General features: G+C 40.5%; 1 protein-coding gene and 3 non-coding genes across 6 annotated transcripts in view; 2 read left to right on the forward strand and 2 right to left on the reverse strand.

Annotated features, from left to right (window-relative positions):
- MDM4 (MDM4 regulator of p53) overlaps positions 1-18901 on the reverse strand; it is a 39677-nt gene extending 20776 nt beyond the window's left edge. For 2 of the 3 annotated variants that reach the window (XR_006272589.1, XM_043485484.1), the window contains exon 1: positions 18767-18896. The gene's annotated coding sequence lies outside the window, so the exon portion shown is untranslated. Of the gene's footprint in view, positions 1-18766 lie in introns of all 3 variants that reach the window. The other variant, XM_043485485.1, reaches the window with a different exon arrangement.
- On the forward strand, positions 11593-11715 carry LOC122452653. The gene has a single exon (XR_006272810.1). It is a non-coding gene; the product is annotated as a small nucleolar RNA SNORA26 (small nucleolar RNA).
- Positions 18902-25888: 6987 nt separating the features above from the next.
- On the forward strand, positions 25889-25961 carry TRNAK-UUU. Its single transcript has one exon. It is a non-coding gene; the product is annotated as a tRNA-Lys (tRNA).
- Positions 25962-26230: 269 nt separating this feature from the next.
- Positions 26231-26303, reverse strand: TRNAK-UUU. Its single transcript has one exon. It is a non-coding gene; the product is annotated as a tRNA-Lys (tRNA).
- Positions 26304-27746: the final 1443 nt, after the last annotated feature.

Genomic DNA, 27746 nt, shown 5'->3' on the forward strand with positions numbered 1-27746 from the left:
GTGACAGACAAAATATTCAGTATCAGTTAAAACAGCTTTTAAAATGTGCCAAGCCCAAAGAGCATATAGCAACTAAATACCTATAAAATGGGTTAAACCAAGGTGGACATACAACATCAAAGGAGAGATACATGAATTGAAATAAACAGTAAGTAAGGTTTAATTATTTTTCACCTTTTATCTCTTGTCCTTTAAAACAAAACAAAACAAAACAAAACAAAACAAAACAAAAGCCCTATATGGGTTTCCCTGATGGTCCAGTGGTTAAGAATCCACCTTGTGATATAGGGAACACTGATTCAATTTCTGGTCAAGGAAGATCCCACCTGCCACAGAGCAACTAAGCCCACGCGCTACAACTATGGAGCCCACGCGCTACGACCACTTAAAGCCTGCACGGCTAGAGCCCACCCTTCACAAGAGGCCACCACACGCTGCGACAAAGCGGAGCGCCCACCTGCCACACTAGAGAAAGCCTGCATACAGCAACGAAGACCTACCCCAGTCAAAAACAGATTTCTATTAAAAAACTATAGAGAAAGAAAAAATTTTTAAATAAACTTGCGTTTACCCTCAGAACTTTTTCTAGCAAAAAGCTGATAAAAGTCAGTGAAATTTATAAATAAAATAAAATCAACAGAGTCTGATTTGTAGGTAACAAGACTCCTCACTCTTCTGAAAAGACTTATTAAAGACAACAAAGTATAAATTCAACCCTCAGGACTTCCCTGGTGGTCCAGAGGTTAAGAACCTGCCTTCCAACACAGGGGACCCAGATTTGATCCCGGGTCAGGGAACTAAGATCCCTCACGCTGTGGGGCTCTGGAGCCCAGCCACCACAAGCCTGCGCATCACAACAAAGAGCCCACGACGCATTATAAGATCTACAACTAAGATCCAATGCAGTCAAAACTAAATATTTTTTTAGTGCTATCCTAAATTAATTAATTAAATTCAACCCTCTTTCTATCAGCTTCCCTTGCTATAAAATGGAAGTCAAACAGGGTATATAACTTGTCATTTTAAAGCAGCTAGCTTTTCTTTCCTTAATGGATTTATGGCTATGCTGGGTCTCCACTGCCGCTTGAGGGTTTTCTAGTTGAAGGGACCGGGGTTTCCTCTCCAGTTGCAGTGTGAGGGCTGCTCTTGTTACAGAGCAGGCTCCAGGGCACACAGGTTTCAGCAGCTGCGGGGTGTGGGCTCAGCAGTTGTGGCACCATGGTCTTAGCTGTCCTGGAACATGTGGGATCGTCCTGGACCAGGGATCAAACCAGTGTCCCTGCACTGTAAGCAGGCTCATGACCAACGGACTACCAGGGAAGCCCTGAAGCAGCTAGTTTTTAAGTGGCATTGCAAACCTATTCTTAAAAAACCCTCATCTTTCTGAACCTACCAGTCCCAGTCTCCAATGGCCGTGCTTGCGCAGGTCAGGGAGCTGGAAGCTATCCGTGATTCCTTTTTTCTCTCACCCTTCACAATTCGGAAGCTCTATCTTCAAAATAAAATCACGTGTCACTACTTCCATTATTACTATACTAACCAAACTTTCCAGCTCTGAACTGCCTTAGTTCCTAAAAGTTTTCTTGCTCCACCCTTGCTCCTCTGGCTCCTAAACCTCTTCCTTTTGTCTCTGCTTAAATGTCAGTTTATCAATGAGGCCTTCCAAAGACAATACATTTTTGAAACTGCAACTCCCAACCTCCCAGTATTCCCTATCTCCTTCCCTGATTTATTCCTCTCTTCTTCACTGTCCTTGTTATCAACCTATTATATAGTTTAATTTTTATCATGTAAGACATAAGCTATAAGTGGGAAGGAATGTATATTTATTTGTTCACTAATATATCCCCAGTGCCTAAATTGTCAATTATATACACAGTAGAGCAACATAGTGAATACAAATATTAGCAACAGTTTGAATGGTTTCCAAAAATGGCCCCCAATGAACCACATCTCCCCACTGGCTATCCTACTGGAGACCACACAGAAAGGCCATGGCCCACTTTTACCTGATTTTTTAAATAATGCAATAAACATCCACAAACTATGATTCTGACAACAATCTACACTTAACCATAAGATTCTCTCCTACCATCCCCTGCCTCCTCCCAACACTCATGCTGAATCCTATTTCGATTTTCTCCCCTTCCTTTTTAAGCACTTCACTGCATCAAAATGGAATTCTAAAAAATACATATTTTTAGTTTGGTTGCTTTCAACTTACAAAAAAAGAAGTACATTATATGTAATTACAGGAATTTTCCCAAATAGGTATGTGTTTGGTTTATAGTTAGTTACCTGATCACTAATGATGTTATCTCCACATATTTATCAGCCATGTATATTTCCTCTTTTGTGAAATGTTGTGTTTTACACACTTTTCTAATTGATTTTTTGTCAATTTGCAATAGTTCTTTGTATATATTTAATATTAACCCTTTGTCAATATAATGTCCTGCAAATATCTTCTCCCAATTTTAACTTCCTTTCCATTTTCTAGATGGAAAAAAACTTTTATGGGCAAAAACTTAATTTTAATGAACTCAAATTTATATTTATCAATCTTCTCTTTTTCAGTCAATGGTCTCTGCCTCTTCAAGGTCTCATTTTCACCAATATATGGATGGCCATTTTTTTTTCCTGTTCTATCTGCTGAATACTTTCTTGACTGACAGCCACCTTTGCTATGTAGCAACACATACTGGTGTTCACAAGTTCTCTATTCTAGTCTACTAGATGATCTTTCTGTCTATACAACTCCACATCTAATCCTTACATCTTATCATGAATCTTGTTATCCTATAGGGCAAGTCCCCTGCCATTCCTTTTTAGAAGTGACAAGCTATTCTTGGCCCTTAACTCTTCCATACAAAATTTAGCATCATCAAGCTCCATGAAAATCCCTGCTCAAATTGTTTTCCAATCATTAATATGACATATTCCTCTATTTATTAAGGTTTTATTTAATATCTCTTATTAAGTCTTCAACTTTCCCTTTAGAGGTCCAGCATATTTGTTTTAGACTGATTTCTTAAGTTGGTATTCTGATATTACTGTGATGCCTTCTCAGTGTTTTTTAGTGGGTTTTGCATATGTACAGAAATACAAATGACTTTCAATAAACTTGTATCCAGTCACCTTGCTAAACTCATAATTTTGTCTATAGATCCTTCTGTTTTCTATGTAAATGACCATATCACCTGCGGATAAAAATTTCATTCCTCTTTTCCAATTCTTGTGCCTCTAATTTCTTCTACTTGTCTTACATTACTGCTTAGGACTGTCAATACAATATTGAATACACACCATATCAAGCATCTCTGTCTCTGATTTTAAAGGGAGTGTTTCTAATGCTTCCCTATATAACATGTTTTCTCTATTTTTTTCTAATAGTTATACCTTACTGGCTTCAGAAAGTTCCTTTTCTTCCTCATTGAATCAAGATTGCTGGGAGAAATATCAATAACCTCAGGCATGCAGATGACAGCAGAAAGTGAAGAGCAACTAAAGAACCGCTTGATGATAGTGAAAGAGGAGAGTGAAAAAGCTGGCTTAAAACGCAACATTAAAAAAACTAAGATCATGGCATCTGGTCCCATTACCTCATGGCAAATTGATGGGGAAACAATGGAGACAGTGACAGACTTCATTTTCTTGGGCTCCAAAATCACTGCAGATGGTGACTGCAGTCATGAAATTAAAAGACGTGTGCTCTCTGAAAGAAAAGCTATGACCAACCTAGATAGAATATTAAAAAGCAGAGACATTACTTTGCCAACAAAGGTCCATCTAGTCAAAGCTATGGTTTTTTCCTGTACTCATGGACAAATGTGAGAGTTGGACCATAAAGAAAGCTGAGCGTGGAAGAAGTGATGCATTCGAGCTGTGGTGCTGGAGAAGACTCTTGAGAGTCCTCTGGACTGCAAGGAGATCAAACCAGTCAATCCTAAATGAAATCAGTCCTGAATATTCATTGGAAGGACTGATGCTAAAGCTGAAGCTCCAATACTTTGGCCACCTGATGCCAAGAACTGATCATTAGAAGACTCTGATGCTGGGAAAGATCGAAAGCAGAAGGGGATGACAGAGGATGAGATGGTTGGATGGCATCACCAACTCGATAGATATAAGTCTGAGCCAGCTCCAGTGACAGACAGGGAAGCTTGGCGTGCTGCAGTCCATGGGGTTGCAAAGAGTCAGACACAACTGAGCGACTGAACCGAAGAATATATCAAGGGCAAACATGCTACTATATACAAAACAGATAACCAACAACAACCTACATATAACACAGAGAACCATACTCAGTATTTTGTAATAACCTGTAAGGGAAAGGAATTTGAAAAAGAATATATATGTGTGTGTGTATCTATCTATATTTACAGATATATGTAAAACTGAATCACTGTGTTGGATAACTGAAATACGACATTGCAAATCAACTATACTTCAATAAAATTTTTTTAAAAAAGAATATATCATGGAAGAGTGATTTAGGAAATGCTTTTTCTTTATCTATTGAAATGACCATGATTTTTTTCATCTTTTATTAATGTGATAAAATTCTGAATTTCATTTATGGATTTTCTAATATTAAATTCCTGCTCATCTGAGATCAATCCAACTTGGTTTTGGATATTATTCTTTTTAAATACTATTGGCTTTGATTTCCTAACACTTTGGTTAGGTTGTAAAGTCTCTATGAAATAAATCTGTTTTCCACTGTCAAGTTTTTGTCTTATTTGAATGTCAGGGTTAGCTGGCCTAACAGAATAAATTGTTTAGTCCCTATTTGTCTACAGTCTGGAAAAATAATTCTACAAAACTCAGATGTTCTAGTCTTTGAAAGCCTCACCTACAAAACTTATAAAACCCAGTGTTTCCTTTCTGGGAAAATTTTTAATCGCTGCTTGGGCTTAATAAATATTATTCAAGCTTTTTTCTTCTTTCACTGTCTAAATCTTCAAAATTGCTGGCATACAGTTGATAGTATTCTTTTAACCTCTATCCAGTGTATAGATACATCCTTTTTTCCATTTGTGATATTGTTTACTATATCTTATTACCTCTCCAACTTAAAAAAAAATTTATTGTTATTTCCTGATACCATAAATTAGACACTTTGTTGTTGTTCAGTCACTAAGCTGTCTCTGACTCTGTGACCTCATGAACTGCAGCGTGACAGGCTTCCCTGTGCTTCACCATCTCCTGGAGCTTGCTCAAACCCATGTCCATTGAGTTGGTGATGCCATCCAACCATCTCATCCTCTGTTGCCCCCTTCCTCTCCCGCCTTTAATCTTTCCCAGCATCAGGGTCTTTTCCAACAAGTTGGCTCTTCGCATCAAGGGACCAAAGTATGAGAGCTTCAGCTTCAGCACCAATGAATATTCAGGGTTGATTTCCTTTAAGATTGACTGGTTTGATTTCCTTGCTGTCCAAGGGAGTCTCAAGAGTCTTCTCCAGCACCACAGTTCAGAAGCATCAATTCTTCAGCACTAAACCTTCTTTAAAGTCCAACTCTCACATGCATCCATGACTACTGAAAAGACCATAGACAGCCTTGAGTATATGGACCTCTGTTGGCAAGGTGATGTGTCTGATTTTAACACACTGTCTAGGTGTGACCTACAATTAATAAAATGAATTCTCCCACCATGATGGTGAATTTGTCCACTGATCCCAAGGTAGTTCTACCAATTTCACTTCACCTACTGCAAGGATTTTAAAAAATTATTTACTTTACTTTTTTTGGCCGCGCTGGGTTTTCTTTGCTGTGCTGGGTCTTCTTTACTGTGCGTGGGCTTTCTCTTCTTTGCTGTGATGCACATTTCTCTTCTCACTGCAGTGGCTTCTGTTGTTGCAGAGCACAAGCTCTAGGCATGCAGGCTTCAGCAGTTGCAGCTCTCGGGCTCGAGAGCATGGGCTCAGCAGTTCTGGTGCACAGGTTTAGTTGCCCTGCCACATGGGGAAACTTCTAGGACCAGGGGTTGAACCCGGGTCCCCTGCATTGGCAAGCAGATTCTTAAGCAGTGGATCACCAGGGGAGTCCTATTTTAAGGATTTTTAACCTGAGGCACTCACACTTTAAACTGCTATATCTCTTGGTGCATTCTTAATATATAGTGATTATCACTATGTCATGATTTTTATCTTTAACTGGTGAATCAAGTCCATTTACTGTAATTGATAAATATAAATCTGTCTCTACCATCTTAATTCAGCTTTGCAATTTGTCCTATTCTTCCTTTTAATATGTTATTACCTTTCTTGAAATTGCATCTCCGTCTTCCTGCTAGTAAGATATGAACTTAAGCACAGTATCATTCGGACTTTAAATTCTGGAACAGAACTATTTTTCTCTCTCTTGATTTTTCCTTTTCTCCTTCCCTCTCCCACTCTCTTCTCCCTTTCTTTCTTTTGCTTTAGCCTTTACCACAATAAATGACACCAAGATATCTAATTACCTTTACTTCATGTATCTCCTGTAACATTTTCTGGATCTGCATCACTCAGTACTTATCTAGAACTGTTATCAATGTGGGTCTTTAGGTGGCAAGGCTTCCAATACTTTATACACCTGAATATACCTGTATTATGCCCTTCGATTTAAATCTGGTTAGGTATAAAACTCTAGTTTCCCTATAAAACCCTGAAAAAACTCTTGTCTTTTTCCATTTATTGATGCTGTTCAAAACGTTAATGTCAATTCAAATTTTGCTTCTTTGTATGTGTGATCTGTTCTTCCTCTCTGAGGCTCCTACAATTTTCTTTAGCTGTTATACTCTTAAATTTCACTATAATGCTCCTGGTGTTGTTTAGTTGCTAAGTCATGTCCAACTCCTGGCGACCCCATGGCTGGACCTGCCAGGCTCCTCTGCCCATGGGATGTCCCAGCCAAGAATACCAGAGTGGGTTGCCCTTTCCTTCTCCAGGAGATCTTCCCAACTTAGGGATCAAACCTGCATCTCTTGCATTGCAGGCGGATTCTTAACCACTGAGCCATCTGGGGAGCCCAAGAAATGAGTTTTTCTGGACCTCTCATATTTACCACTCTAAGAAACCTTTCCATCTAGGGACTTTGTTTTTCCTTTGTAATTTTAAGAGAACTATTTTTTCCATTATTTCTTCAATACTTCCTCCTTTTCATTTTTTTTCTCTAAGAGGCCTATTAGTCACATATATCTCTATATCTATTCTCCTTACCTTTTAGCTTTTCATATATATATATATATATATATATGTCTTTTTCCCCTTTGTTCTGGGAGATCTCCTCACTCTAGAATTCTAATTCATCCAACTGTATCCATTCCATTATTCCACCCATTTGATGTGCTGTTCTATGTTTCAACCACTGTATTTTTAAGCCCGCTATTTCTGCTTAGTTCTCTCAGCCTCTGCTTATTCTTGTTTCAAGTTGCTAATATCAACCCTATTTCTTTCAGACTGATTAACTTTAAACCCTTGATCTATCTCTTCTATTATTTCTGTTCCAAAGAAGCCTATACATTGTTCTCCACTTGAAATACCTGTGCTCTTCAACATTCTTTTTCCCTAGAGGACAGTAGCTATTCTAATAGGTGAAGCATTAGAGAGAAGACCAAATTCCACTCAATATCAGTCACAGTAAGCTGAGTAAGGTAGGAAATAAGCAGTAAAGCAGGAAATCCCAAGCACCAGAAAACCACAATTACCCTCCACCCCATACAATCACTGCTCAACCAAGGAGTCGTCTTTTGTTCCCCAGAGTGATACAGCATTATGACAGGGATTTGGGGAGACCTAAGAATTAAGCATTGCTGTTAATAAAGCTAGTGGATGCAACGGAATTCCAACAGAGCTGTTCAAAACCCTAAAGGATAATGCCATCAAGGTGCTGCATTCAATACATCAGCAAATCTGGAAGACTTAGCAGTAGCCACAGGACTGGAAATGGTCAATCCTCATCCCAATTCCCAAGAAGGGTAGTCCTAAAGAATGGCTAACCATCAGACAATTGCACTCATCTCCCATGCTAGTAAGGTCATGCTTAAAATCTTGCATGCTAACCTTCAGCATTATGCGAATCAAGAACTTCCAGATGTCCAAGCTGGGTTTAGAAAAGGAAGAGGAACCAGAGATCAAATTGCCAACATTTGCTGGATCACAGAGAAAGCAAAGGAATTGCAGAAAAACGTCTACCTCTGTTTCATCAACTACACTAAAGCCTTTGACTGTGTGGATCATAACAAACTGGAAAACTCTTAAAGAGATGGGAATACCAGACCATTTTACCTGTCTCCTGAGAAACCTGTATGAGGGTCAAGAAGCAACAGTTAGAATCCTGTATGGAACAACTGACTGGTTCAAAATTGTAAAGGAGTACAACAGGGTTGTCTGCTGTCACTCTATTTGTTTAACCTATACACTGAGCACATCATGAGAAATGCTAGGCTGGAAGAGTTACAAACTGGAATCAAGATAGGCAGGAGAAACAAAAACAACCTCAGATATGCAGATGACACCACTCTGATGGCAGAAAGCGAAGAGGCACTAAAGAACCTCTTGATGAGGGTGAAGGAGGAGAGTGAAAGAGCCAGCTTAAAACTAAATATTAAAAAACTAAGATCATGGTGTCTGGCCCCATCACTTTATGGCAAATAGAAGGGGAAAAGGTGGAAGTAGTGACAGATTTTCTCTTCCTGGGCTCCAAAATCATGACAGATGGTGACTGCAGCCATGAGATGAGAAGACAATTGCTCCTTGGCAGGAAAGCTATGACAAACCTAGAGAGTGTGTTGAAAAGCAGAGATTTTACTCTGCTGACAAACGTTCACACAGTCAAGGCTATGGTCTTCCCCGTGGGCATGTACAGTTGTGAGAGCTGGACAGTAAAGAAGGCAGAACACCAAAGATTGATGCCTTTGAACTGTGGTGCTGGAGAAGACTCCTGAGAGTCCCTTGGACAGCAAGGAGATCAAACCAGTCAATCTTAAGGGAAATCAACCCTAAATACTCGTCGGAAGGACTGATGCTGAAACTAAAGCTCCAGTATTTTGGTCATCTGATGCAAACAGCCAGCTCACTGGAAAAGTTCCTCATGCTAGGAAAGATTGAGGGCAGGAGGAGAAGAGGGCATCAGAGGATGAGATGGCTGGATGGCATCACTGATGCAATGGACATGAACTTGGGCAAACTTTGTGAGATGGTGAGGAACAGGGAGGCGTGGCATGTTGCAGTCTATGGGGTTGCAAAGGGTTGGGCAGGACTAGGCAACTGAACAACAAGAAATAAGGAGGTAAGGACAGAGAATGGACTGTCTAAACTCAGTCACCACTTTTTTTTTCTCAATCCCTCCCAAGTATAGGCTTCTGTTATGCCCTGATTTACTTCTGAGGAGAGCTAGACCAGAGCTGAGTCACAGCAAGTGTGGAAAAAGGTAATTCCAAGGTAATGAGGCAGGGAAGAAACTAGGGCAGCATTCCAATAGTTCTCTTCTCCCCTGGTTTTATTCTCCTACAGCCACGCCTGGCTGACTCCTGTCTAAGGCCAAACACCCAGCCACCTCCTACCCCCACCCACCTGACAATTCAAAAAAGCCCACATCACCCACTTGTTTCTCAGTCTTTTCCTTTTATAGTGCCTCTAGAGACAACTTGGGAGAACAGAGTCAGCAGTCAGGCTAGTTGAGCAACTTAGCAGGAACAGGACTTGACTACTTGGCAGTTCTGAAGAATTTAAGCCTCAATAAGGGTTTAACATCTGGCAGAAAGTGTTGTGCCATTAAAAAGATACTGGAGAGACAGGAGGAGGGTTCAGGAGGGATAGGACATATGGTAGAGGCCAACACAATATTGTAGAGCAACTGTCCTCTAATAATTGTATTTTGTTCTATGTGTCTCAATATTGTACAATTATATCCTCGATAATTATTATTAAAAAAAACAAAAACAAAAACAAAACTGGAGTTTACAAAGTGCTTAGATCCATAACAGCATGTAACAGTTTGATTATGAAATCTCACTATCTATCACTTCCTATTATATTGCTTTTACTACATACTGTTTGTCATACATGAGTTAACTGAAATCATGAATTATAAAAGAGCCTCAGTTAAAAAAAATAAAAATAAGATACTGATTTAAGGGCCAGAGAAGTTGTGAGCAGGACAAATTACTTTTGACTACACAGAGGAGGAATGAGAGGGAATAGACATCAGTGGAAGGATTTTAAAATGGGAGAATACTGGAAAGAATATAAGAGAAAAATACCTTAAGCAATGGCACTATTCAAGGACGTATATGAGAAACGAATTCAGCTGATGGGCTTTGAACCCAAAGCAAGATCTTTTTCCTTTCCCACCTGGAATCTCTTTTGAGTGCAACAGAGTTATGTATGTTACTTGCTCCTTAAAAGAGAAAACTGAGGCTTCAGTTCAGTTCAGTCACTCAGTTGTGTCAGACTCTTTGCGACCCAATGAACCACAGCACGCCAGGCCTCCCTGTCCATCACCAACTCCTGGAGTCTACCTAAACCCATGCCCATTGAGTTGGTGATGCCACCCAACCATCTCATCCTCTGTCATCCCCTTCTCCTCCTGCCCTCAATCCTTCCCAGCATCAGGGTCTTTTCAAATGAGACAGCTCTTTGCATCAAGTGGCCAAAGTATTGAAGTTTCAGCTTCAGCATCAGTCCTTCCAATGAACACCCAGGACTGATCTCCTTCAGGATGGATTGGCTGGATCTCCTTGCAGTCGAAGGGACTCTCAAGAGTCTTCTCCAACACCACAGTTCAAAAGCATCAATTCTTCGGCGCTCAGCTTTCTTTATAGTCCAACTCTCACATCCATACCTGACCACTGGAAAAACCAGCCTTGACTAGACGGACCTTTGTTGACAAAGTGATGTCTCTGCTTTTTAATATGCTGTCTAGGTTGGTCATAACTTTCCTTCCAAGGAGTAAGCAACTTTTAATTTCATGGCTGCAATCACCATCTGCAGTGATTCTGGAGCCCAGAAAAATAAAGTCAGCCACCGTTTCCCCATCTATTTGCCATGAAGTGATGGGATGCCATGATCTTAGTTTTCTGAATGTTGAGCTTTAAGCCAACTTTTTCACTCTCCTCTTTCACTTTCTTCGAGAGGCTTTTTAGTTCTTTTTCACTTTCTGCCATAAGGGTGGTATCATCTGCATATCTGAGGTTATTGATATTTTGCCCAGCAATCTTGATTCTAGCATGTGCTTCCTCCAGCCCAGCATTTCTCATGAAGTACTCTGCATATAAGTTAAATAAGCAGGGTGACAATATACAGCCTTGATGTACTCCTTTTCCTATTTGGAACCAGTCTGCTGTTCCATGTCCAGTTCTAACTGTTGCTTCCTGACCCGCATACAGGTTTCTCAAGAGGCAGGTCAGGTGGTCTGGTATTCCCATCTCTTTCAGAATTTTCCACAGTTTATTGTGATCCACACCGTCAAAGGCGTTGGCATAGTCAATAAAGCAGAAATAGATGTTTGTCTGGAACTCTCTTGCTTTTTCAATGATCCAGTGGATGTTGGCAATTTGATCTCTGGTTCCTCTGCCTTTTCTAAAACGAGCTTATCACCCTTTCCAGTGCCCTTTTAAGGCTGATGCAGTGCCATAAGAGGCTAACACAGGAGGGTAAAGAAAGTCTCCATAAAACCCAGAGAAGAGATTTTTAGAACTCTTCTCTGGATCCTGTCTGGAGTCACAACTGAACCGGAAGATTTTAAGTCTTAGCACTTACTAGTATGTGTGTAGTTAATACCAAAGTCATTAAATTTAAACTTGACCTTCAATAAATAAATAAACTTACTGCGGTAAAAAAATAAATAAATAAATAAAACGAGCTTGAACATCTGGAAGTTCATGGTTCACATATTGCTGAAGTCTGGCTTGGAGAATTTTAAGCATTACTTTACTACCGTGTGAGATGAGTGCAATTGTGAGGTAGTTTGAGCATTCTCTGGCACTGCCTTTCTTTGGGATTGGAATGAAAACTGACCTTTTCCAGTCCTGTGGTCATTGCTGAGTTTTCCAAATTTGCTGGCATATTGAGTGTAGCACTTTCACAGCATCATCTTTTAAGATGTGAAATAGCTCAACTGGAATTCCATCACCTCCACTAGCTTTGTTCATAGTGATGGTTCCTAAGGCCCACTTGACTTCACATTCCAGGATGTCTGGCTCTAGGTGAGTGATCATGATTATCTGAGTTGTGAAGATCTTTTTTGTACGGTTCGTCTGTGTATTCTTGCCACCTCTTCTTAATATCTTCTGCTTCTGTTAGGTCCATACCATTTCTGTCCTTTATTGAGCCCATCTTTGCATGAAATGTTCCCTTGGTGTCTCTAATTTTCTTGAAGAGATATCTAGTGTTTCCCATTCTATCGTTTTCTTCTATTTCTGAGGCTTAAAGAAGTCAAATAACTTGTCCAAAATTAAAGCTTATCATTTTACATTCAGTTTCTCAAAACAGGGGTTTCCCTTGCAGCTCAGCTGATAAAGAAGTCGCCTGCAATACAGGAGACCTGGGTTCGATCCCTGGGTTGGGAAGATCCCCTGGAGAAGGGAAAGGCTACCCACTCCAATATTCTGGCCTGGAGAATTCCATGGACTGTACAGTCCATGGGGCTGCAAAAAGTCAGACACAACTGAGCAACTTTCATTTTCACTTCTCAAAACAGAAAGTTCAGTCATCATCTTGCTCTCGCCCTCTTTCTCCATTATCACATCAAACTTTATGGATTTTAACTCTTAAAAATCTTTCAAAACCACCCCTTCTCTTCATTTTCATGACCAATTCCCCACATCAAAAAATATTTCTTGCCTGTGTCACTGCAGTAGATCCGTAACTATCTCTCTAACCCCACTTCAATTCAAACTCCACACTACAGCCAGAAGGATTAAAAAACCAAACAATCCTGCCCTGCCAGACCCCACTCCACTGATTGGGACTGTTCTAAAACAGCCCAGGCCCGCAGCACCTTCCCAGTCTTTCCAACTTGCACTGCTCCACCCCTCACTCCATGCACCTTGTCCACACTGACCTGTTCTGTTTCTAAAACAGGGCCTTTGCACACACTGGTCCTTCATTTTGAACACTGAGTTCTGTACCAGACTGACTCATCCTAAAATTTCCAGTCTCTGAGTTAAATGTCATCTTCACAAAAATCATTAACAGATGCTAAAATCATTTAAGTGAAAGGTTGGGGAAAAGGGAAATTTTTAAACACATTGAGCAGGCTTATGGCATTTGACCCATTGACCAATCTTATCTCGAAGAAGAGGGAGAGGCATTCAGACATCAGGTGCTTTCTGTGTGAAGCAAAGGAAAGCAGCCAGTACTTCCTATGAAGCATTCTTGACCCCCTGCCCTCAAGTCCAAATCTAATCAAGCCTCTAGATCTAACTACTACTTATTTGTAGTAGGAAAAAAAATTGAGGACAGAAAAAACAACATTAAAAGCAGGCAATCAGCCAAATCCAGAATGTAGGAAATTCTATAGTACCTTGGGTGCACCGTTACTGCTAAAGTGGAAGACTGTTCACAAACACTTAAAAAAACATTACCCTAATACAATGGATGGACCTTGTTCAAGTCTTGTTTCAAAAAAGCCATCTGCAAAAGTGTCATTTTTTTTCCTAAACAATCAAGAAATTCTGAATTATGTACTAGGTTTTAGATACTATTAAGAAGCTGTTAATGGTAGTCGAAAGGCACTGTGGTAACTTTTTAAAAACTGCTAAGAGGCAAATGTGACCTTGGAGTACAAATTGAAGCAAGGCAACGGCTAACAAGAGTTTTGCCAAGAGAACACACTGGTCATAGCAAAACCCTCTTCCAACAACACAAGAGACAATTCTACACATGGACATCATCAGATATCAATACCACATCAGACTGATTATATTCTCTGCAGCTGAAGATGGAGACCTTCTATGTAGTCAACAATAACAAGACCTGGTGGCTCTGATCATCAACTCCTTATTGCAAAATTCAGACTCAAATTGAAGTAGGGAAAACCACTAGGCCATTCAGGTATGACCTAAATCAAATTGCTTATGATTATACAGCGGAAATGTCAAATAGATTTGAGAGATCAGATCCGGTAGACAGAGTGCCTGAAGAACTACGGATGGAGGTTGGTAACGTTGTACAGGAGACGGTGAGCAAAACCATACCCAAGAAAAAGAAATGCGAGAAGGTAAAGTGATTGTCAGAGGAGGTCTTACAAACAGCTGAGAAAAGAAGAGAAGCGAAAGGCAAAGGAGAAAAGGAAAGATTTACCCAACTGAATGTAGAGTTCCGGAGAATAGCAAGGAGATAAGAAAGCTTTCCTCAGTGATCAATGCGGATAGAGGAAAACAATAGAGTGGGAAAGACTAGAGATCTCTTCAAGAAAATTAGAGATACCAAGGGAACATTTCATGCAAAGATGGCACAATAAAGGACAGAAACAGCAGGGTCCTAACAGAAGCAGAAGATATTAAAAAGAGGTGGAAAGAATACACAGAAGAACTGTACAAAAAAAAAGGTTTTAATGACCCAGATAACCACGATGGTGTGGTCACGCATCTAGAGCCAGACAACCTGGACTGTGACGAAAAGGGGGCCTTAGGAAGCATTACTATAAACAAAGCTAGTAGAGGTGATGGAATTCCAGCAGAGTTACTTTAAATCCTAAAAGATGATGCTGTTAAAGTATTGCACTCAATATGCCAGCAAATTTGGAACACTCAGCAGTGGCCACAGGACTGGAAAAGGTCCGTTTTCATTCCAATCCCAAAGAAAGGCAAAGAATGTTCCAATTACCGTACAATTGCACTCATTTCACACACGCACAAGATTATGCTCAAAACCCTTCAAGCTAGGCTTCAGCAGTATGTGAACTTCTAGATGTACAAGCTGGATTTAGAAAAGATACAGGAACCAGAGATCAAATTGCCAACATCTACTGGATCATAGAAAAAGCAAGGAAATTCAAAAAAACATATTTCTGCTTTATTGCCTATGCTAAAGCCTCTGACTATGTGGATCACAACAAACTGAAAAATTCTTCAAGAGATGAGAATACCAGACCACCTTACCTTTCTCCTGAGAAACCTGTAATCAGGATAAGAAGCAATAGTTAGAATCTTACACGGAACAGTGGACTGGTTCAAAACTAGGGAAGCAGTATGTCAAGGCTGTATACTGTCACCTTGCTTATTTAACTTCTAGGCCAAGTACATGATGCAAAATGCCTGGCTGAATGACTCACAAGCTGGAATCAAGAAATATCAATAACCTCAGATATGCACGTAACACCACCCAGTAGCAGAAAGTGAAGAGGAACTAAAGAGCCTCTTGATGAAGGTGAAAGAGTGTGAAAAAAGTTGGCTTAAAAGTCAACATTAAAAACTAAGATCATGGCATCTGGTCCCGTCACTTCATGGCAAATAGATGGGGAAAAAGAGGAAACAGCGACAGATTATATTTTCCTGGACTCCAAAATCACTGTTGATGGTGACCGCAGCCATGAAATTAAAAGACGTTTGCTCCTTGGAAGAATAGCTATGACGAACCTGCTGCTGCTGCTAAGTCGCTTCAGTCATGCCCGACTCTGTGCTACCCCATAGACGGCAGCCCACCAGGCTCCCCCGTCCCTGGGTTTCTCCAGGCAAGAAAACTGGAGTGGGTTGCCATTTCCTTCTCCAATAACCAACCTAGGCAGAGACATTACTCTGCTGACAAAGGTCTGTATAGTCAAAGGTATGGTTTTTCCAGTAGTCATATATGGATGTGAAAGCTGGACAAGAAAGAAAGCTGAGCACCCGAACCTGGTGCACTGGGAAGACCCAGAGGAATCGGGTGGAGAGGGAGGGGGGAGGGGGGATCGGGATGGGGAATACGTGTAAATCTATTGCTGATTCATGTCAATGTATGACAAAACCCACTGAAAAAAATAAATAAATAAATTTAAAAAAAAAAAGAAAGAAAGAAAGCTGAGCACCAAAGCTTCTGAACTGTGGTGCTGAAGAAGACTTTTGAGAATCCCTTGGACAGCAAGGAGATCAAACCAGTCAATCTTAAAGAAAACCAATCCTGAATATTCATTGGAAGACAGATGCTGAAGCTGAAACTCCAATACTTTGGCCCCTGATGCAAAGAGCCAGACTCAATGGAAAAGGCGCTGATGCTGGGAAAGACTGAGGGCAGGAGGAGGCGGCAACAGAGGATGACATGGTTGGATGGCATCATTGACTCAATGGACATGAGTCTGAGCAAGTTTGGGAAATAGTGAAGGACAGGGAATCCTGTCATGCTGTAATTCATGCAGTGGCAAAGAGTCAGACATGACTCAGTGACTGAAAAACAACAACTTAGTAAGAGCTACATCATGACATATTTAAAGGTAAATAAAATGACACAGCTGTGAAACTTTAAAATATTTCACTACAAAGGTGGGAAAAAAGAAAAAGCAATACTGAATTAAAACAATCGGTTTTAATTACCCTACTGAATGGTACACAGTAAATGTATGCTGTGTATGCTCAGTCGTGTCTGACTCTATGCGACCCCATGGACTGTAGCCTGGCAGGCTCCTCTGTCTGTGGGAGTCTCCAGGCAAGAATACTGAAGTAGGTTGCCATTTCCCATAAGAAATCACAAAAATCCCATGTGTTTGCCAACTGCAGCTTGAAAAAACTACTAATCTTGGTTTCTAGTAACCTCCTTAGTCAAGGCTTTTCTGACTCCCCAAAGGAAGGTGATGACAAAAGAGCACCTCTATTAAAATACCCACAATATTAATTTTATGCTTTTATGTGTGTCCCCTACTGAACTGAAATCATAGAGAGCAAGAACAGTCTTATATGTCTCTCAAGGATAATGGAAGAGTGATTTTTACCCTACACTTAGTCCAAGAGACTCTTATACCTGATCTTTGATCTCTACCTTTGAAGACAACTATAATTTAAAGACTAACTAAAATAAAAGCTTCTTGTCAGAAGTTAGCAAAACTAATCAGTGTTATCAATTCTTTGAAGTCCTGAAGTAAGTAAGTAAGTAAAGTCGCTCAGTAGTGTCCAACTCTTTGTGACCCCATGGACTGTAGCCTACCAGGCTCCTCCCATGGGATTTTCCAGGCAAGGGTACTGGAGTGGGTTGCCATTTCCTTCTCCATGAAGTCCTGAAAACCTCTACTAAACACTACTGTCTGATTCTCTTTCAGCTAGATACATGAAAATAAGAAAACCAACTTTTTTCTTTAGAAAAAAAAAAACTACCATTCAGATATTGTTTTAGTTCTTACCAGGTCTGCAACACACCTAAAAAAATGAAGAGTGTAGCAAGAATATACTCCAGCACAGTTTGCAAAACAAACAATATGCTTTAGGAAACAACCGAAAAATCCCCTGAAGAAATTCTTGTATGCAATACTCAAGTCCTTAAAAGAAAATATTATATGTACACTTTATGGAAAGCTTCCTCTGATGTTGCTACTGAAAAATTTAAGGTGCAGAATAATAGATACAAAATGACCTCACTGTTGTTTAAAAATAAGAATACATGTAGAAAAAGTCAGAAAGAACATAATATCCAGAAGTTAAGGGTAGCTAGCTTGAGGAGGGGACAGGTTAACAGACAGTTCATTTTACACACTTCTATACTGTGTGCTTTTCTTCAACAACAGGCAAGTAGTATTTTGATTTTTTTAAAAAACTATAAAAAATTGTGATCCTGACTATACTGTGAAACAAAATATTCTTAAGTAAATACTTTTAAAGGAAATGAACTCTTCGTAGCAGAAATGTATGAGGAGTACGTGCATGAGTGTTAAGTCGCTTCAGTCGTCTTCGAATCTTTGCGACCCCATGGACAGTAGCCCACCAGGCTCCTCCGTCCACGGGACTCTCCAGGCAAGAGTACTGGAGTGGGTTGCCATGCCCTCCTCCAGGGGATCTTTCCAACCTAGGGATTCAAACTGCGACTCCTGCATTGCAGGCGGATTCTTTACCGCTGAACCACTGGGGAAGCCCAAGTAAGAGGGAGGAGACCAAACACAAACTGAGATGTAGTAATACTTAATACCAAAAAGTACCAAGGACCTTTGATACTTGTTTCCCATGCCAACATCCCACGGCATGGAGGAGCTTCCTAAGAGAGCTTCCGAGATGAAGGAAAAGAGCAGCAGCATTTTCTCTGCGTGTCGCTTTATAACAATGGTTTTCAAACTTGGAGGTGGACAAGAAACAAGGGAACGCGCTGATTAAAATACATCTTCCCGAGCTCCAGCTCCTGATATTCTGTTAGGGGAAGTATGGGTGTGGCCCCCAAATGAGCAGTCTTCAAATGAGTACTCGAAGGCCTCTGAAACAGATGGTCCGTGGCCCTGAAAATCACTACCATAAAATCTTGAAGACACCGCAGTGTCATTCTCTCCTCCCTCTTTCCCGTCTTTCCTTCAAACTGCCTCAGTCGTCCTCTCACTTTCCGTCCTATCGAGCACCATCCATCCAGACTTCCGGTCGGTAACCCGCCGGCGGACCTGTGCCTCGTCACTACACTCCCACCGTCGTCCTCCGCGGATTCGCGTCGCATGGCGCTTACCCCACCAGCCCGGCCTCGCCCAGGCGACCTTCCGCACACCGCCACCCACTTCTCTGGCTCCTCCCGCCGGCCGCCCCTGCCCCGGGCCGCACACCTGGCCGCGTCGCTCCCACCCCCCGCCCCCCGCTCCCGGCCTGCCGGCACCTCGCCAACGAAACCCAAAAGCCACACCTTACGGCCGTTCCATGAGTCGCTTTCCGCCGAGCCCGGGGGTGAGGGGGCGTCACTCAACTGTCCCTAAGGTCCTAGCAGCATTTTGAAACGGCGAGTAGTGAGGGCGCAACTTCCGGCCTCCCCAACCCATCGCCCAGAGGAGCTTCCGGTGAGGCCTCCGGAAACCATAGATGGGCCAACGGGAGGGCTAGAGAGCTAGAACACTGAGCTGGCCCTACCATAGAGGAGATCCCAGTCCGGGGAAAGAGAGTAGCAGGGCCTGGACGACTAAGACTTCTGGGGTTTCAAGAGATACCATTTGAGGAAATCGCAGGGTCTTATGCTATTTATAAACGTGTCCTGGGAGAGTTAAAAAAAAAAAAAAAAAAAACAGGGTAGGGGGAAAGCTAAAAGCACCATCAGAGACACCTTTTCAGCTCTTTAGAAAGCTGAAAAGCCACCCGCTCTGCTTCTCGGTGTTAGCTTATTCATTCTTACTCCCCAGACGTGGTGGAGCAGAGAAACAGCACACTAGTGTTGTCGCTAATTGGGCGAGGATAAGATTATATAGAGATCACTACAAAATATGTGGTGAATGTTAAAAGAGAAGCGCAAAGGACAATGAGGTGGAGCTTATTTGGATCACACAATCAAGTCGTCTAGCCTCTTCTCTCACAACACAAAAGTGCCTTCAACAAACTTCTCAGGCACGCTGTCTACAACCTCTGCCGGTGCCAAATGGCATGACCCCTCCCAAATACTTCACTTCGTTTATTGTAGGATGAGTCTAGATACTCTAGGAATTTTTGAGCTGAAATATGTTATTTTACCATCTCTATTGGTTTTAATTCTGCACTTTGGAGAAGACTAAGGCTTCTTTCTTTCAAATACTATTTTTTCTTTTCTTTTTTTTTTTTTTTCAGACAGCTACCATGTCCCATCTCTAACCTTTTGTTTTTCTGCTTGCTGAAAATCCCCTCAGAGCTTTCAACTACTTATCTGCTGTGGCTTCAAGAACCTGTTTGTCCAATTTAAAATGTGCCTCCCGGAACCAGATACACACCTATGCAAATGAGGCAATGACATTTCTTTATTTGCACATTGCACCTTTTTCTGTTTCTGGCATCACCTCCGACTTAGGTGGAGATCCAGAGTTCTGTATATGAGCTGAAGAATTAATTCCTTTTTCACAGTTGCTCCCAGAAAGCTTTTCTAGGTGAACTGTTAACTATTTCTCCTCTCTTTTTCTGCAATTAATTTTAATTGAAAAAAAAATCCCAAACAGAAATTTGTTTTGTATCTTTTAACTAGTACCTGGTTATTTTAGGGCCTTTCCTATTGTCTACTGGACTTTTTGGATTATGATCCTGTTACGCAATTCAGTTTAAGGTCCACAAGTATTTGTTGAACACCTACTATGTGCCAAGCACCAGCTTAGAGCATTCTAAAACAAGTGACTCCTGGAGGTGCCGTCAGAATGTCCAGGTAAAGAGAATGTGGTAAGTGCAATGAGAGCTGCAGGTAGCCTTGCCTGGAGAATCAGGAGGGATTAGCTCTTTCACTTTTGCATATTGTTGATTAACATATACAAACTATTTTCATTTAAAGCCTTGATAAATATGTTGAGTAGGGAATGAGTAAGAATAGAGCTGGGGCTTCCCTGGTGGCTCAGTGGTAAAAGAATCCACCTGGCGATACAGAAGACACAGATTCAATCCCTGGTCCAGGAAGACCCCACATGCTGCAGAACACCTAAGCCCATGTACCACAACTCCTGAGCCTGTGCTCTAGAGCCCACAAGCAGCAAGAACTGAGCCCATGTGCTGCAACCAATGAAGCCCACATGCGCTAGAGCCGGTGTCCCACATCAGGAGAAGCCTTGGAGTGAGCAGGCTGCAGACCACAACTAGAGAGGAGCTCCTGTTCTCCACAACTGGAGGAAACACCTGAACAGCAGTGAAGACCCAGCACAGCCAAAAATAAATTATTTTTAAAAAAGAATAGAGCTTACCCCTCATAGTTGACTCTGATTCACGATTCCAGAGTTCCTCTTCCAGAGTTGTTCTTAAACCAATTATCCCAAGAGGTCAACATCTGGCAACATTTCCCAAGGAGTTCATAAAAAAAAAAAAAAAAAGACTTTCTATAATGAAAACAAATCATATCTATAGTATTTCTTTTACCAGCCAAGTAATCTTGCCAAAAAAGAAAACAAAATTGGTTCAACAAGATCATAACTGATTCAGTGATCCCCACTTCCTTCTCTAAGAACTGTGCTCACAAATCATTTATTTAATAAACAGGAAATCTGGGTTTAGTCCAACTACTCTAGAAACCAGAAAGTTCCACAGGTTTTTAGTTTCCCAATCTGTAATGTAAAATGAGTGAATTGAATAAATTTTCTAAGGCCTACTGCAGCTTTAAAGGAATTAAAAGCCAATGTTATTGGTCTATAGTCTTTCTGAAAAGCTGTAAGAAACTATTTCAGACATGCAAAAAAGTATAATGAAGCATATGACTCCTTTTCCCCACAGTTCTTCTTAGAGAACAATACATTACCTGTACAAAAAAGTCCTACATGTGGGACTCCCCTGATGATCCAGTGATTGACTCTGATCTCTCAATGCTGGGGCCCTGGATTTGATCCCTGGTTGGGGAACTAGTTCCCACATGCCACAACTAAGACTCTGTGCAGCCAAATAAATAGATAAAAATAAGTATTTTTAAAAGTTCCCCTTCAGTATATTCTCCAATGACACTTCCCTCCTTCAACTGAAGAGGGAACCATTATCCTGAGTTTGGTATTTACCCCTGCAGCCATTTAGTCTTTTAGGATTTATACCTCTATATATTCCTTTCAAATATTTTATACTTCAAATTTTTAAAAAAATTGTCTTCATGTTTACCCTTCTGTCTGTGTACTTTGTGTGTATCCTAATCTCCTTTTCTCATGAGGACATCAGTTCAGTTCAGTCGCTCAGTCGGGTCTGACTCTTTGCAACCCCGTGAACCACAGCATGCCAGGCCTCCCTGTCCATCGCCAACTCCTGGAGTCTACCCAAACCCATGTCCATCGAGTTGGTGATGCCATCCAACCATCTCATCCTCTGTGGTCCCCTTCTCCTCCTGCCCTCAATCCTTCCCAGCATCAGGGTCTTTTCAAATGAGACAGCTCTTTGCATCAGGTGGCCAAATATTGGAGTTTCAGCTTCAGCATCAGTCCTTCCAATGAACACCCAGGACTGATCTCCTTTAGGATGGACTGGCTGGATCTCCTTGCAGTCCAAGGGACTCTCAAGAATCTTCTCCAACAACACAGTTCAAAAGCATCAATTCTTCGGCGCTCAGCTTTCCTTATAGTCCAACTCTCACATCCACACATGACTACTGGAAAAACCATAGCCTTGGCTAGACTGACCTTTGTTGACAAAGTGATGTCTCTGCTTTTTAATATGCTGTCTAGATTGGTCATAACTTTCCTTCCAAGGAGTAAGCATGTTTTAATTTCATGGCTGCAATCACCATCTGCAGTGATTTTGGAGCCCAGAAAAATAAAGTCAGCCACTGTTTCCACTCTTTTCCCATCTATTTGCCATGAAGTGATGGGACTGGATGCCATGATCTTAGTTTTCTGAATGTTGAGCTTTAAGCCAACTTTTTGACTCTCTTCTTTCACTTTCATCAAGAGGCTCTTTAGTTCTTCTTCACTTTCTGCCATAAGGGTGGTGTCATCTGTATATCTGAGGGTATTGATATTTCTCCCAGCAATCCTGATTCCAGCTTGTGCTTCCTCCAGCCCAGAGTTTCTCATGAGGTACTCTGCATATAAGTTAAATAAGCCCGTGACAATATACAGCCTTGACGTACTCTTTTCCCTGTTTGGAACCAGTCTGTTGTTCCATGTCCAGTTCCAACTGTTGCTTCCTGACCTGCAAATCTAATGTGTATTCCTTGAGTGAGAAATTGGAACATTAATGAGCCAAAATTTAATAGTTCCCCATTACTTAGGGGACAGTTATTCTTTCAAGTTAACTTAATATTGTCAGCTTTCTAAATTCTCTACGTCTCCCTCTACTCCACTAAAATATATGTTAAGCCTTAAATTGAAGCATTATTTTCTTAGGTCAGTCTCCCAAGACAATAAAAGTAAAAGCAAAAATGAACAACTGGGACCTAATTGAACTTACAAGCTTTTGCACAGCAAAGAATATCATGAAGAAAACAAATACATAGCCTACAGACCAGGAGAAAATATTTGCAACATGAGACTGACCAGGGATTCATTTCCAAAATTGTATACAAACAACTCACACAACTCAATAACAAAAAACCCAAACAACTCAATCTAAAAATGGACAGAAGACCCAAGTAGACATTTCTCCAAAGAAGATATATAGATGGGCAATAGGCACATGAAAAGACACTCAGCTTTGCTAATTATTAGAGAAATGCAATCAAAACAACATTGAGGTATACGCTTCACACCAGTCAAAAGGGCCATCATCAAAAAGTCGATAAATACTGAAGAGGGTGTGGAAGAAAGAGGACCCTCCTACATTGTTGGTGGGAATGTAAATTGGTGCGACCACTATAGAAGATACTATGGAGGGTTCCTCCTCATAGTTTTTTGAGGAGTTCCTCAAAAAACTAAAAATAGAGTTACCACTAACTCCAGGAGATAGTGAAGGACAGGGAAACCTGGCATGCTGCAGTCCATGGGGTCGCAAGGAGTCGGACATGACTGAGCAACAACAATGATCCAGCAATCTCACTCCTGGGTATATATCCAGAGAAAACTGTAATTTGAAAAGGTATATGCATCCCAGTGTTCATAGCAGCACTATCTAGGATAGCCAAGACATAGAAGCAATCTTAATGTCCATTGACAGATGAATGGATAAGAAGATGTGGTACACATATACAATGCAATACCACTCAGCCATAAAAAGAAAGAAATAATGCCATTTGCAGCAACATGGATGGGCCTAGAGATTATCATACTCAGTGAAGTAAGTCAGAAAGAAAAAGACAAATATCATATACCATTTATATGTAGAAACTAAAATAAGACAAAATGAACTAATTTACAAAATGGAAACAGACTCACAGCCATAGAAAATATGGTTACCAAAGGGGAAGGAGAAGAGGAGGGATAAATTAGGAGTTTGGGATTAACAGGTGAAAACTACTGTATGTAAAATAGACATACAGCAAGGTTCTACTGTATAGCACAGGGAAATATATTCAGTATCCTGTAATAAACCATAATGGAAAAGAACATGAAAAAGAATATGTGTGTGTATCTGAATCACTTTGCTGTATACCAAAAACTAACACAACATTGTAAACCAAGTGTACTTCAATAAAAAACTAAATGTGTTAAACTTTATATATAGCGTGACTATAGTTAATAATACTGTCCTATATATTTGTATTGCTAAGAGAGTAATCTTGAAAGTTCTATTACAAAAAAAATTTCTTTTGTAACTATATGTGGCGACAGATGTTAACTAGATTTATTAGGGCAATCATTTTGCAGTATATACAAATATCAGATCATTAGGTTGTGCACCTGAAACAATGTAAAATGTCAATTTTACCTCAATAAAAATTAATTTTAAAAAATATGTTAAGCAGTTTTTGAAGGTTGGATAGTGTCAGAGAACCATAGAAAGAACAGAATGATGGAGTCTGATCTTGTCATATTTTTATGTAACTTTGTGAATGCTTATTATATGTCAGACACTATTCTAAGCAATTTACATAAACAATCTTATTTAATTCTTGCAATCATTTTATTGTCCTGAGACAGAGAAATAATTTACTCCTGATCACACAGGGTAGTAAGGTTTCAAAAAGGGGCACCTAACTTCAGCACCCAGGCTTTACGGATCCTTTCAATTTTTGAAGGTACTTATATGCATCCTTTAAAAAGTTTCAAATTGGAATATAGTTGATATACAATATTATATTAGTTTCAGATGAACAGCATTGTGATTCAATGTTTTTAGAGATACTGCTGTTGAAAGTTATTACAAAGTAATGGCTGTGATTTTCTGTACTGTACAATATATCTTTGTTGCTTAATTTTTAAATTTGCGATATAGCCTAACTATTTTACAGTTATTCCCAAATTGTGTTCTTTTACATGATTATTAATGGCTGCATATCATTCTTAATAGGAGAATTTATATAACCATTTATGTCACTTACAGGCTTTTTCCAGTTAAAATGCCTTGATGTTCTTTTCTCTCTTGTAATCAAGTCTTTTTGCACATCCATGATTATTTCTTTAGGACAAATTCCTAAGAGTGGAATTGCTGGACCAGGGCAATCACTTAAAGCAGTTGGAATTAAGGGAAAGCAACGTCAGCGAAGAAAAACCCTTCGATGTCCCGCTCTAAGCCCCACCGAGGGTTAACTCTCCACGCCAGCCGTGTGGCAGAGGGCAGCGCTCAGAGTACTGGAGGCTGTGGAAGAGAAGAGCCTCCGATGCCAAGATCGATAAACGGTCTCACCGCTGGCACGTTCAGCTTTCCACTCTGGCTTCCTGGGGTTTCTGACCGGAAGGTCACTGGGGCCGACCTACTCCAGGGTTTGTGTCACGTGAAACTGTGACTCGGACCCCAGGAAGGGACCTGCAGGACAATCCCACCATCCCTCTGCGGGGTCCTTTCTCCCGCTCCACACTACACAGTTCAGTCCGACAGCTTCAGAGCAGCGTATCTGTGTTTTCTCTTAGATTCGTTCTTCAGTTGTTTTTTTTTTTTTTTTTTAATTGTCGGGTACGTTTTAGATGCTCACCCTTTTATCAAGAGTGTAATAAATCTTGTGTCACTACAGCTCTTCAAAAGTGGCCTACGTCACGGTTCTGTTCATCCTAGACTTGTCAGAGAGATTACCTAATTATTATTATTATTACCTGATAGTGGTTATTGGGCACATAAGAGTCTCGCAATCCCGAGTTAACCGGCAATGCTGGTGAAAGGTCCACGATGTGCGCTCTGTTTCTCCCGGCGCACGAACCCAGCGCTTCTTCGGGTTTACCACAGTTTCACAAAATGCCGCCGGGAGGAGGCGGGTGCGCCGCGCTCGTCATCCTCAAGTAAGACGCCGCAGGAGTAGCGTCTGCTCGTGAGAGCCCGGATAGCTCAGTCGGTAGAGCATCAGACTTTTAATCTGAGGGTCCAGGGTTCAAGTCCCTGTTCGGGCGCTTTGGTTTTTAACCTTCGGTTTTGTTTTCTTCCCTAGTTCTTAGAAATCCAAAGGAAAAAAAGTCTTCCTGGGCAGGACATCACCGCGCAAAACCTCAGCACTCACCAAGAAACTGAGTAACGTTTTGCGTAGCCGCTTTTCTTTCTTCCCTGACTGTACGTTTTTCTATCATACTCCGAAATCAATGAAAAATAAAATTGATACGACTTAAGGTATAAGTAGAGTTAGCAACTAAAGAAACCTTGGAATTTTCGAAAAGTCAGAAGGCGCCCGAACAGGGACTTGAACCCTGGACCCTCAGATTAAAAGTCTGATGCTCTACCGACTGAGCTATCCGGGCTCTCTTGTAAACTACCTTATTTTCCGTTTACTTGATAATATTCTAACAAATTGACTCTCAAATCTAAATTTTAATTAGTTATTATTTTTTTTCCAGTAAGATGAGAAAACACAAACATTCATTTTTCTGTTTTTCTCCATTTACTTAATACATGTTTTCTTCAAGTTCCTTCATATTTCATGTCTGATGAATTTCCAATATTCACTAAGTTCTCTAAAATTACAGAAAAATGGGCAACGGAGAACATTAAAACTTCAGACAGCTGCAGCCTCTTGTTACTACACTTCTGTCTTCAGTATACTGCTTCCCTGATAGGGCCTCTTAATATCGGTTATATTCTGCTGAACCAGCTTTCAGTGTTTTCCCCATGTTTTTAATGAACAATAGGACCTCTTAATTTTAGTTACTTTCTACTAAGCCAGACTAGAGGATTTTCCCCGTATTTTTAAAGAACAGTGTATTTCCATTCACTTGATGATATAGCTGTTAAACAGGCATTCCTTAGCACAAAAGAAGGAAAGATACATTTGACTCATAAATAGAGGAGCTAATATAGGAAAAGAGAAGTGACTGTGGAAAGGTGGATCTGAATATAGATTGAGAGAAAGGGAGGTTAGACCTTTAATTTAGATTTTGATTGAATTTTTCCCTTTCTCCCTCTTCCAGACAAGCTGCAGTTTTCAAATCAGACTCCCAAGGTGGATCCTTCTAAAGCAGTATTAGTGTGTACCAGTGAAAGCGACATAAATTATTAAGAATAAAAATCTCCAGATCAGCCTGGCTTTTCCTAAAATCAACTTCATCAACCATGACGCATAGGGTGAGGAAAACAGGATTATGAAATTTCAAGACTGATAAGGGGGTGCGTTTTTGTTTCTGGGAACCTGAGACTTCTGACACAATGAACAAAATTGCCCAGCCTCAGTTGTAGGAGTTTGTTTCCTACAATTGCTGATTCTTTAAAAACAAAGGCAAACAAACTGTGTGATCCTAAACAAGCCTGAGTTTCCACATCCTTTCCAATTTCCCTACAAAATGAGGAAAATTGATTAGATGACCTGTAAGACACTTTCTAAATATAAAATTTTTACCACTCTCATTATGTTTTCTGCGGGGAATAAGATTAGAAGGAAGACTCAAAATGCAACAAACAGGAGGAATAATGTAATTGTACAAACATTTATTGATCATCTATTGATATTATGGTTTAGGTTCTGTGATGAAAGTCAGAGATATATAGGACCTGGCAGTCTAGGAAAGAAGACAGACAGTTAAGCAATTAATTTTAACAAAGTAATAAATTCAGTAATAAGAATTCAAGTACAAGAAGAACAGGAGATGAGAATGGACAGAAAGGGTGTACAAAATGAGGGCAAGGGGTCCTTGAGTTTTCAGCAAGGAAAACAGAATCAGAGTTAAGTTTCAACAAGTTAACTGTCAGAG

The sequence above is a fragment of the Cervus canadensis genome, chromosome 13, assembly GCF_019320065.1.
Source record: "Cervus canadensis isolate Bull #8, Minnesota chromosome 13, ASM1932006v1, whole genome shotgun sequence".
Taxonomy (NCBI): Eukaryota; Metazoa; Chordata; class Mammalia; order Artiodactyla; family Cervidae; genus Cervus; species Cervus canadensis.